The sequence below is a fragment of the Peromyscus eremicus genome, unplaced genomic scaffold (genome assembly GCF_949786415.1).
Source record: "Peromyscus eremicus unplaced genomic scaffold, PerEre_H2_v1 PerEre#2#chrX_unloc_1, whole genome shotgun sequence".
Taxonomy (NCBI): domain Eukaryota; kingdom Metazoa; phylum Chordata; class Mammalia; order Rodentia; family Cricetidae; genus Peromyscus; species Peromyscus eremicus.
The window spans coordinates 1,860,979-1,870,557 of record NW_026734288.1 but is presented as its reverse complement, the minus strand read 5'-3'; the positions used below and the strand labels follow the sequence as shown (position 1 = coordinate 1,870,557).

Below are 9,579 nucleotides of genomic sequence, written 5' to 3'. Positions count from 1 at the left end.
ATCATAGTAATCTTCAAGTACATAAAAGAAGTCATACTGGAGAAAAACCCTACGAATGTAAACAATGTGGCAAAGCCTTTGTATAACAGAGCATACTCTTCAAGTACATAAAATAACACATATTAGAAAGAAATCCTATGAATGTTATTAATGTCTAAAAGCCTAGTCACAATACATGGTAACCTTATAACTGTATAATGTCTAGTGTGTAATTGGTCTCTTAATGCCTTTGAATATAGCAGTAGACTTAGGGGATCTAGAAGATCTTATAGTAAAATGAATCTAAATATATATGAATTGGTATGATCTTTAGCCAACATAAGGTTTGAGGTTGGATGTAGTTTGTTCTGTTCCTCTGATCTTTCAGTGTTCACTCCAAGTACTGCTTCCGGGTTTGTTTTATTAATAAGACCTTTTGAAATTTGTCTGTATCTGGTGCTCAACTTATCATGTACAAATTCATGTAAAAGCTACTTTCCTGTGGCCTTGCAGGCACCAGCGAAAGCCTGAGTTGCATGGTTGTGGTGGTGCATGCTGGTAGGATTTGCTGACAGATGCAGAAGCAGGAAGATCTAAAGTTCAAGGCCAGCGAGGGAGGCTTGTTGAGGAGAAGCTGTGGTTGGGCCAGGTTACAAATGGTATTGGTGGGACCATGGAGGTGTTGGCTTCTGCTTCAAGTTGCCAGCTGCTTCTCATTATGTTGGTGGTGATGGAAACACTGCTACTGGAGACAAAAAGTTTACTGCTGCTTGTTCAGAGAACAAGTGGCGTGACCATCTTGTTACAAGAAAGCATTAACAATGGTCAGTTTGGAGAAGTTTGGCGAGGCAAGTCGAGGGAAGAAATTGCTGTGAAGATATTTTCTTCTAAAGAAGAACATTTGTGATTCCAAGAGACAGACATTTATCAGACTGTGATTGCTCCAAACCACAGATGAGGCAAAAAAAAAAAATTCTGCAGGGAACCATGACATGCCTAGCAGCAACTTTCAAATTTTCAAAAGGATGACAGAATCCCACAATGATGATTCCACATGGAATATGATAAACCAATAATCTGATTAACACCACCGAAGGATATGCTTTGGACTACAAACTGCTCAAGACAATTTTGAGATGGCTAGCTGAGATGATTCAGCTTCACAAACTTCTTGATTTTTTTTTTTAATTTTTATTTTGCAATACAATTCAGTTCTACATATCAGCCACAGATTCCCTTGTTCTCCCCCCTCCCACCCCCCTCACCTTCCCCCCACCCCGCCCCCCATTCCAATCTCCTCCAGGGCAAAGCCTTCCCCACAGACTGAGATCAACCTGGTGGACTCAGTCCAGGTAGGTCCAGTCCCCTCCTCCCATGCTGAGCCAAGGGACCCTGCATAGGCCCCAGGTTTCAAACAGCCAACTCATGCAATGAGCACAGGACCCGGTCCCACTGCCTGGATGCCTCCCAAACAGATCAGGCCAATCAACTGTCTCACCCACTCAGAGGGCCTGATCCAGTTGGTGACCCCTCAGCCATTGGTTCATATTTCATGTGTTTCCGTTTGTCTCTGTGCTTTATCCGACCTTGGTCTCAACAATTCTCTCTCATATAAACCCTCCTCATTCTCGCTAATTGGACTCCCAGAGATCCACCTGGGGCCTAGTCATGGATCTCTGCCTCCAGGTCCATCAGTAGTTGGATGAGGTTTCTAGCACGACAATTAGGGTGTTTGGCCATCCCATCACCAGAGTAGGTCAGTTCGGATTGTCGCTCGACCATTGCCAGCAGTCTGTTGTGGGGGTATCTTTGTGGATTTCTGTGGGCCTCTCTAGCACTTTGTTTCTTCCTATTCTCATGTGGTCTTCATTTACCATGGTCTCCTATTCCTTGTTCTCCCTCTCTGTTTTTGATCCAGCTGGGATCTCCCACTCACCCAAGCTCTCTTTCCCTCGACCCTCGCCCTTCACTACCCCCACTCCTGTCCAGGCTGTTCATGTAGATCTCATTCCATTTCTCTGTCGTTGGGCGATCCCTGTGTCTTTCTTGGGGTCCTGTTTTCCAGGTAGCCTGCCTGGTGATGTGAGTAGCAGTCCAGTCATCCTTGTTCCACATCTAGTATCCTGTTATGAGTGAGTACATACCATGTTTGTCTTTCTGAGTCTGGGATACCTCACTCAGGATGATTTTTTCTAGATCCATCCATTTGTCTGCAAACCTCATGATGTCATTGTTTTTCTCTGCTGAGTAGTATTCCATTGTGTATATGTACCACAATTTGTTTATCCATTCTTCAGTTGAAGGGCATCTAGGTTGTTTCCATGTTCTGGCTATTACAAACAACGCTGATATGAACATAGCTGAACAAGTGCTCTTGTGGTGTGGTTGAGCATTCCTTGGGTATATGCCCAAGAGTGGTATAGCTGGATCTTGGGGGAGATGGATTCCCAATTTTCTAAGAAATCGCCATATTGATTTCCAAAGTGGTTGTACAAGCTTGCATTCCCACCAGCAGTGGAGGAGAGTTCCCCTAGCTCCACATCCTCTCCAGCATAAGGTGTCTTCAGTGTTTTTGATCTTAGCCATTCTGACAGGCGTAAGGTGGTATCTTGAATTTCCATTATGCAGAGAGTGGACAAGTCATACAGGACTTGACTATTAACCCAAAAATTTTCTTTAAGAATCCATAAAGATCTCTTCACCACTAGACAGCAGAAAGTAATTTGAAGAATACAACAACCACATTCCCAAAAGGTGGAGTAGTTAGTTTTTTGGTCATTTAAAAAGTTATGAATTGCCGGGCGGTGGTGGCGCACGCCTTTAATCCCAGCACTCGGGAGGCAAAACCAGGTGGATCTCTGTGAGTTCGAGGCCAGCCTGGACTACCAAGTGAGTCCCAGGAAAGGCACAAAGCTACACAGAGAAACCCTGTCTTGAAAAACCAAAAAAAAAAAGTTATGGATATTGTCATTATTTGTGATGGTTGGTTACAAGATGTTAATCCATTAATTGTCAAAAAAAAGTTAAACAAAGAAGATTAGATACAGGGTTCTTGTTTTAAAAAAAGGAAAAGAGAAAGAAAAAAGGATATAGAAAAGGGTAGGTTGTTGAATCTACTCTGTAAAGAAAAAAAGTGAGGATATAGATATAATAAGATAAAATGTAGGTTTTTGAACCACTCAGAAAAGAAAAAAAGAAAGAATATGAATATAAAATGAAAAGATTATTGAATATACTTTTGAAAAGTAACTTCTTGTTTTAAATATGGTAAGTAATGAAGTTTTTGTCTGAATTAATGAAATGTTAATGAACTGGACATTGTTAATGCATATAATGGACCTTTTTGTTTGAATTTGTCACATTTTAATGGGCTTGAGATTATTAATGTAATTCTTGCTTTGATAACACATCATTCTAAGTGAACTTAAAAAAGAGTTTATTTTGGCCCTTCATTCCAGAGTAATATATGTACCAGTTGAAAGTGGCATGGAAACAAGTATCAGACATTGCAGCTAATACAGGAGGCTAAGACTTCACATCGTTTACCTGGGGAATAAGCACAAAGTGTAAATTGGAAATGCTGTGCAGATGTAAATTCTCAGGGTAACCCCAGTGACATATTTCATCCAGTAGGGGAGCATTTCCTATGTCTTCCCAAATAATATCACAGACGAGAATGATTGATTTCTCTGACTTCAAGCCTACATGCTTGCTTTTTGTTACGTGAACCACCTCATGATGAAGAAAAGCTCTGTAACTTTTGAGATTCCCGAACACCTTTGTGACAGGAATTACATAGAAAAATATTTATGATGAAAATTAGTTTAAAGATTTGTTTTCATTTTAATTATGCAATGTCTGTGCATCTTTGTGTGGGTATGTGTATGTGCACTCTGGTTTCCAAGAAGGTTAGACCCTTGGAGCTTCTTGTAGCAGAAATTACTGGAGGGAGTCATCAAAACCCAGACCTTGGTGCAGGGAATGAACTTGTATTAGAGGCTTGGCCATGTCTCTATCCCTCTCAGTATTATAAAGCTTTTGTTTTATATCATCTTTATTAAGACTTTAGACATAACAGTTGTTTTCATTTTCAAGGGAAAAAAAAACTTGTTTCAAGTCTTTTTCATTGTAGACTTGAAACAAGTAAATTATTAATCAAGTTCACTAAAGACTGATGTGAAGACCACATTGTGGCTTCTCTTTTGCAACATTTGAGGTAGATATTGAAGTGTAGGATACTTGTGGAAAATCTAATTAATGAAGTTTATTTTGTGGACATATATTCCTTTTGTGGATATTGTTCATCTTTTCTGCCTTCACTTAGTGAGAATTATTTATCTGCTGCAATGTAGAGAATGGTATGGCTATCATCTAAGTGTTCCATTTTTGTTTAACTGTCACCTAGTATGTGATCATACTTTACAAGTAAGGGCATCTGTGAAAGGGTGGTGGATTTTTGTTCCTGATATTACTTTTCATATTTTTTCACAAATTCCCTAAAATATTTGTTATACACCCTGGCTTGAATGTCAGTAATTTATCATGAATACATTAGAATTGTGTGTTAATCTCCTGAGTACAAGTCAAAGGGTAGATGATGTGCTCCCAATGATTACTGTTTTCTCAAAATATTTTAAATATGTTAATGTTAAAATATTTAATAGAGAATAAAAAAAATTAAACATTTCATGTACATATCCAAAGATACCTTTTCTTCAATCTGAAAGAGATGTAATAATTTAACTTAATCAGTAATCAACTGTATATTTCACAATATAATTTGATATACTATATATAGATAGATATTGATATATAGATACATATTATTTGTAGTTCCATGCCTCTTCATGTCCTCATCTGTTATCCATTTGGCACTTCATCTTGAAGTATTGTCTTCTAAAGGAATTATTCAATGATGCCACAAAATGTAATAATAGTAAGATTTACTTTATAATTTTCTTGATGTGTTTGTGTGTGTCTGTGTATGTGTGTGTGTGTGTGTGTGTGTAATATAGGCCATGACACAAGTGTGGAGAATAGAAGACAACTTTATGGCATCTTCACTTGTCTATCTTCATATGGTGATCCCAATGAGGTCATAGCCTTGTACAACACAGACATTTCTAACAGAGCTGTCTCACTGATGCTCAGATAAGATTAGTTGTATATCAGTAAAATATTGTTTATTGTGTTGTAAACATGTTTTCATTGAAATATAATGGAAAATAGGAGAAATTGAATAATAAATCCTATTTGCGAATGAAATTAGTTAATTCTGAGGACCAAACATTTGTTTACACACTTTCTCAGAACAACAAATGAATGTCAGAGAATAATTTCTGTGAGTAAAGATGGTTGCTGCTAATCCTGATGTCCTGAGTTCAATCTCTAGGAAACCCATATGACTCATACAAAATTTTATCTTCTTTCTACACTTGTGGTGTGGCATATGCACAATCATATACCAGCACATACATAAATAACTTAAAAACCCAAACAAGTGCCACTGAGGTCACTGACAACCAAATGATTTCCTGTTTTTACTACAGACATGTGACCAATAATAACATACATAAAATGTGAATAAACATTTATATCCTAGGATCCAAATCTCTAACAGCCCTGGTTAACATACTATTTATCTCTGGGGTTTTTTAGAGGCAGTCCTGTTTTAGCTAAGATGATCTTTGTGTAAATTATTATTTCCTAATCATTGGTAAATCCTTTATAACACCAATTATAATCTTCAAAGTTGCAGTTATTAAGTGGAGTGCTACCTAGTACATGAGATGCCACTTACAACTTTTTTAAATTAACTCCAAATGAATGTTACACCTACATGTCAAATGCAAAATGCAGAACTTTGAATGTACTTGAAACTAGGCCTTTATGAGTTTGGCAACCTGCATAAGCTTTGGGAGGTTTCTCTAAGAACCTGATGTATAAAGCAAAAACATCTCCACCTCCAATACTAGGAATATGCTTTGGAGACCTGGTAAAAGAACGGGTTTCTTTAGATCCTCAGAACCCCACACTTTCCACACAAGGGGCTGTGGTTATCAGTCCCAACATCACTCTGGACTTTCTTTATAATGTTCTTGAGTTATGCTATGTTCTTTATTTGCAACATTGTCTGATTAGCCTCCTTTTGACTTAATATACTTCATTTTAAAACTGAACCCATTAATTTTCATTAGAAAGAGACTTGCTGATAAATTTGGCACAAATCTCAGGCAGCTGGGAAATGTCTGTCCTTAGATTGCAATGCTGGTCTGGGAACCATTGTGTTGTGTTCCTTCTGCTTACCTGGTCCTGTCACTCAGTCTTCACTAGCCAGTCAGAGCCTCCAGCAGATCCATCAGTCACCTGGGTATGTTCTTCCTGGAGCCAGGCATCTGGTTCAGCTATTCTCGTTAGGAAATCAGAAGTTATCACATGTGCTGTGTCTTGGGAGGAGAGTAGCCTGACTGTACAGCAACATCCATAAACCTCTTGCTGTTTGCATCAACTGGACCGGAGTCTGTGTTCTTGGGGCACTTATTTAGAAGGTAGTACCCTGGGTCTGGGGTCTATCATTTGGAGGTCCCACTGATATTTTGGGGTGCCCCCGGACCCCCAATCTGGGGCCAGTTGGAGGTAAATATGAACTCGATTTATGTTTCGTGTTATGTTCTTGTTCTTTGTCTGGTCAATTTGGCATCTGTATTTTGTGTATGTGCAGGATCTGTAGCTGATCATTGGGACCTGTGAGGGGAGCAGATGTGCTCAGACATCCCCAGGTCCCCACCCTGGAGGTCTCCTCTGGAGTGATCTGGAGGAAGAAGATAGACCTTGTGTCTCTCCTTCCTGAGGAGCGAGGCTGTTCTTGGCCACTCCCATCTGAATCTGTACTTTGCCGATGACCCGTGTGGACTGTGTCTGTCAGTGTCCTCTTTGAATTTTAACTGTCTTCACCTCTACCTCTCTTTTTCTCTCCACATGGGGCAACAACTAACTACCCCCCTAAGTTTGACTTTAGATAACTGGAGAGATATCCTCACCCGGGCTCACAATGCCTCTCTGGAAGTCAAGAAAACAAAATGGATCACCTTCTGCTCCTTGGAATGGCCAGCCTTTGAGGTCAGCTGGCCGGGGGATGGGACCTTTAATGTTGATAACATTCTGCAGGTGAAAGCTTGAGTCTTTGACCAAGGACAACATGGACACCCAGACCAAGTACCTTACATTTCACTCTGGAAGAATTTGGTCAGAGACCCACCTGCCAGGGTGAAGCCATTCCTCACTGCTTCACCTGCCCCAGCAATGCTGGGGCCCTGACCTCCACTCCCCCATTCTCAAACTCTCCTTATATCCCTATCCCCTGGTCTGCACACTCCCCTTGTCCCTTCAGCCCCAGGTGTCCCCCAACAGTCTCCCAGTTCTCCCACTTCCTCTTTTTATTCTCTTAAGGAAATCCAGCATGAAGAATCTAAAGAGAAGAAACCCCCAGTCCTTCCAGAGGACCGGAGAGATTTACTAATAATGGAACCCACCCCCTTATGCCGACTTGCCCACGCAGGGAAGCGAATCCTCCAGAATGGCTCTGGAGGCGAACTCTCTGCTGGGACCCCTCCCCACCTCCCACCACCACCACCACCTTCCTGGGGCTGAGCCGGCACAAGGAAGTGTTCCCCTTGACTCACTCCGAGTGGGACTTCAACACCCCTCACAGTAGGGAGCGACTTCTTCTCTGTCGCCAGATTCTCCTGGCCGGCCTGGTCTCAAAGGGGCAGGTAGATGCCCCACCAATTTGGCTAAGGTATGTGCTATAGTACAAGGGTCAGAGGAAACTGCGGCAGGGTTTCTAGAGAGATTAATGGAGGGATACCGCATGTATACTCCCTTTGACCCACAGGCGCCTGACAGGCAGGCTGAGGTCATAATATCCTTCATTGGACAATTGGCCCCCGACATCTGCACTAAGCTATAGCAGCTGGAAGGGCTCCAGGGGTATACCTTGCCAGACCTAGTAAAGGAAGCTGAAAAGATTTTCAACAAAAGAGAGACACCAGAGGAGAAAGAGGAAAGGCTACACAGAGAGCAGGAGCAAAGGGAGGAAAAGCTGCGTAGGGAACAAGAACAGAGAGAGGACTTAAGAGACAGAAAGAGAAATAAAGAATTGTCTAGAATCCTGGCCACCACAGTTTCAGGGACAGAGCAGAATAAGCCTAGGCAGAATAGGAACCTGGGAAACAGGAGCAGGCCACCGCTGGAACAGGACCAATTTGCCTATTGCAAAGAAAAGGAACACTGGGCCAAGGAATATGCAGTCCATGCTCAGAAGACAAAAACACGCAAGCCTGTCCCAGTACTGTCCTTGAAAGAAGACTAGGTGAGTCAGGGCCAGGAGCCTCCCCCTGATCCCCAGGTAACTCTTAAAGTGGGAGGCCAACCGGTGACGTTCCTGGTTGACACAGGGGCCCAACATTCGGTCCTTACCCAGAACAAGGGGCCTCTGAGCTCCAAAACATCATGGATCCAGGGTGCCACCAGGGGAAGACAATATAAATGGACTTTGGAGAGAGAGATCCACTTATCCACGGGAAAAGTTACTCACTCATTCTTGCTGGTACCAGACTGTCCCTACCCACTGCTGGGAAGAGATCTTCTCTCCAAGGTAAGAGCCCAAATTCACTTCCAACAACAGGAAGTCTCCATTACCAACCCAAAGGGTCAGGCTCTCCAGGTATTGACCCTGAGTCTGGAGGATGAGCACGGGCTACACGAGGCCCCTCTAAAAATCTCTCCAAATGGACCCCAAAAGGCTCACCAACTACCCCTTGGCATGGGCAGAAATAGCAGGCATGGGACTGGCCACCCAGCAGCCACTGCTGGTGATAACTTTAAAGCCTACCGCCATCCCCATGTCCATCTGCCAGTACCCTATGGTCAAGGAAGCAAAAGAGGATAAAAGGCCTCACATCCAGAGACTCTTACAATTGGGCATTTTGAAGCCCTGCCAATTGGCATGGAATACTCCCCTGCTGCCAGTCAAGAAACTTGGCATCAATGATTATAGGCCAGTCCAGGACCCGAGAGAGGTAAACAAAAGGACTGAGGACATTCATCCTACTGTACCTAACCCTTACAATTTGCTCAGCACGCTGCCCCCAGGATATGTCTGGTGTACTGTACTTGATTTAAAAGATGCCTTTTTCTGCTTGAGATTAAGCCCTCAGAGCCAGACCCTTTTTGCCTTTGAATGGAAAGATGCGGAGTCTGGATTCTCAGGGCAGCTGACCTGGACCAGACTGCCATAGGGATTCAAAAATTCCCCCACCTTATTTGACGAAGTGCTGCACCAGGACTTAGTGGATTTCTGTGTCAACCACACAAACTAGGTTCTCCTCCAGTATGTGGATGATCTGTTCCTGGCAGCAAAGACAGAACAGGAATGCCTCCAAGGTATTGGGGCCTTGCTAAAGAGACTAGGGGAACTGGGATACCCGGCTTCAGCCAAGAAAGCCCAGATGTGTCAGCGGGAGGTGACTTACTTGGGACTTACTTGGGGTACCTTCTACGAGAGGGCCAGAGATGGCTAACTGAAGGACGTAAACAGGC

General features: G+C 42.5%; 1 pseudogene; it reads left to right on the top strand.

Moving 5' to 3' along the window:
- The first annotated feature begins 7,517 nt into the window (after positions 1 to 7,517).
- LOC131900898 (uncharacterized) lies at positions 7,518 to 9,359 on the top strand (annotated as a pseudogene).
- The last annotated feature ends 220 nt before the right edge of the window (positions 9,360 to 9,579 follow it).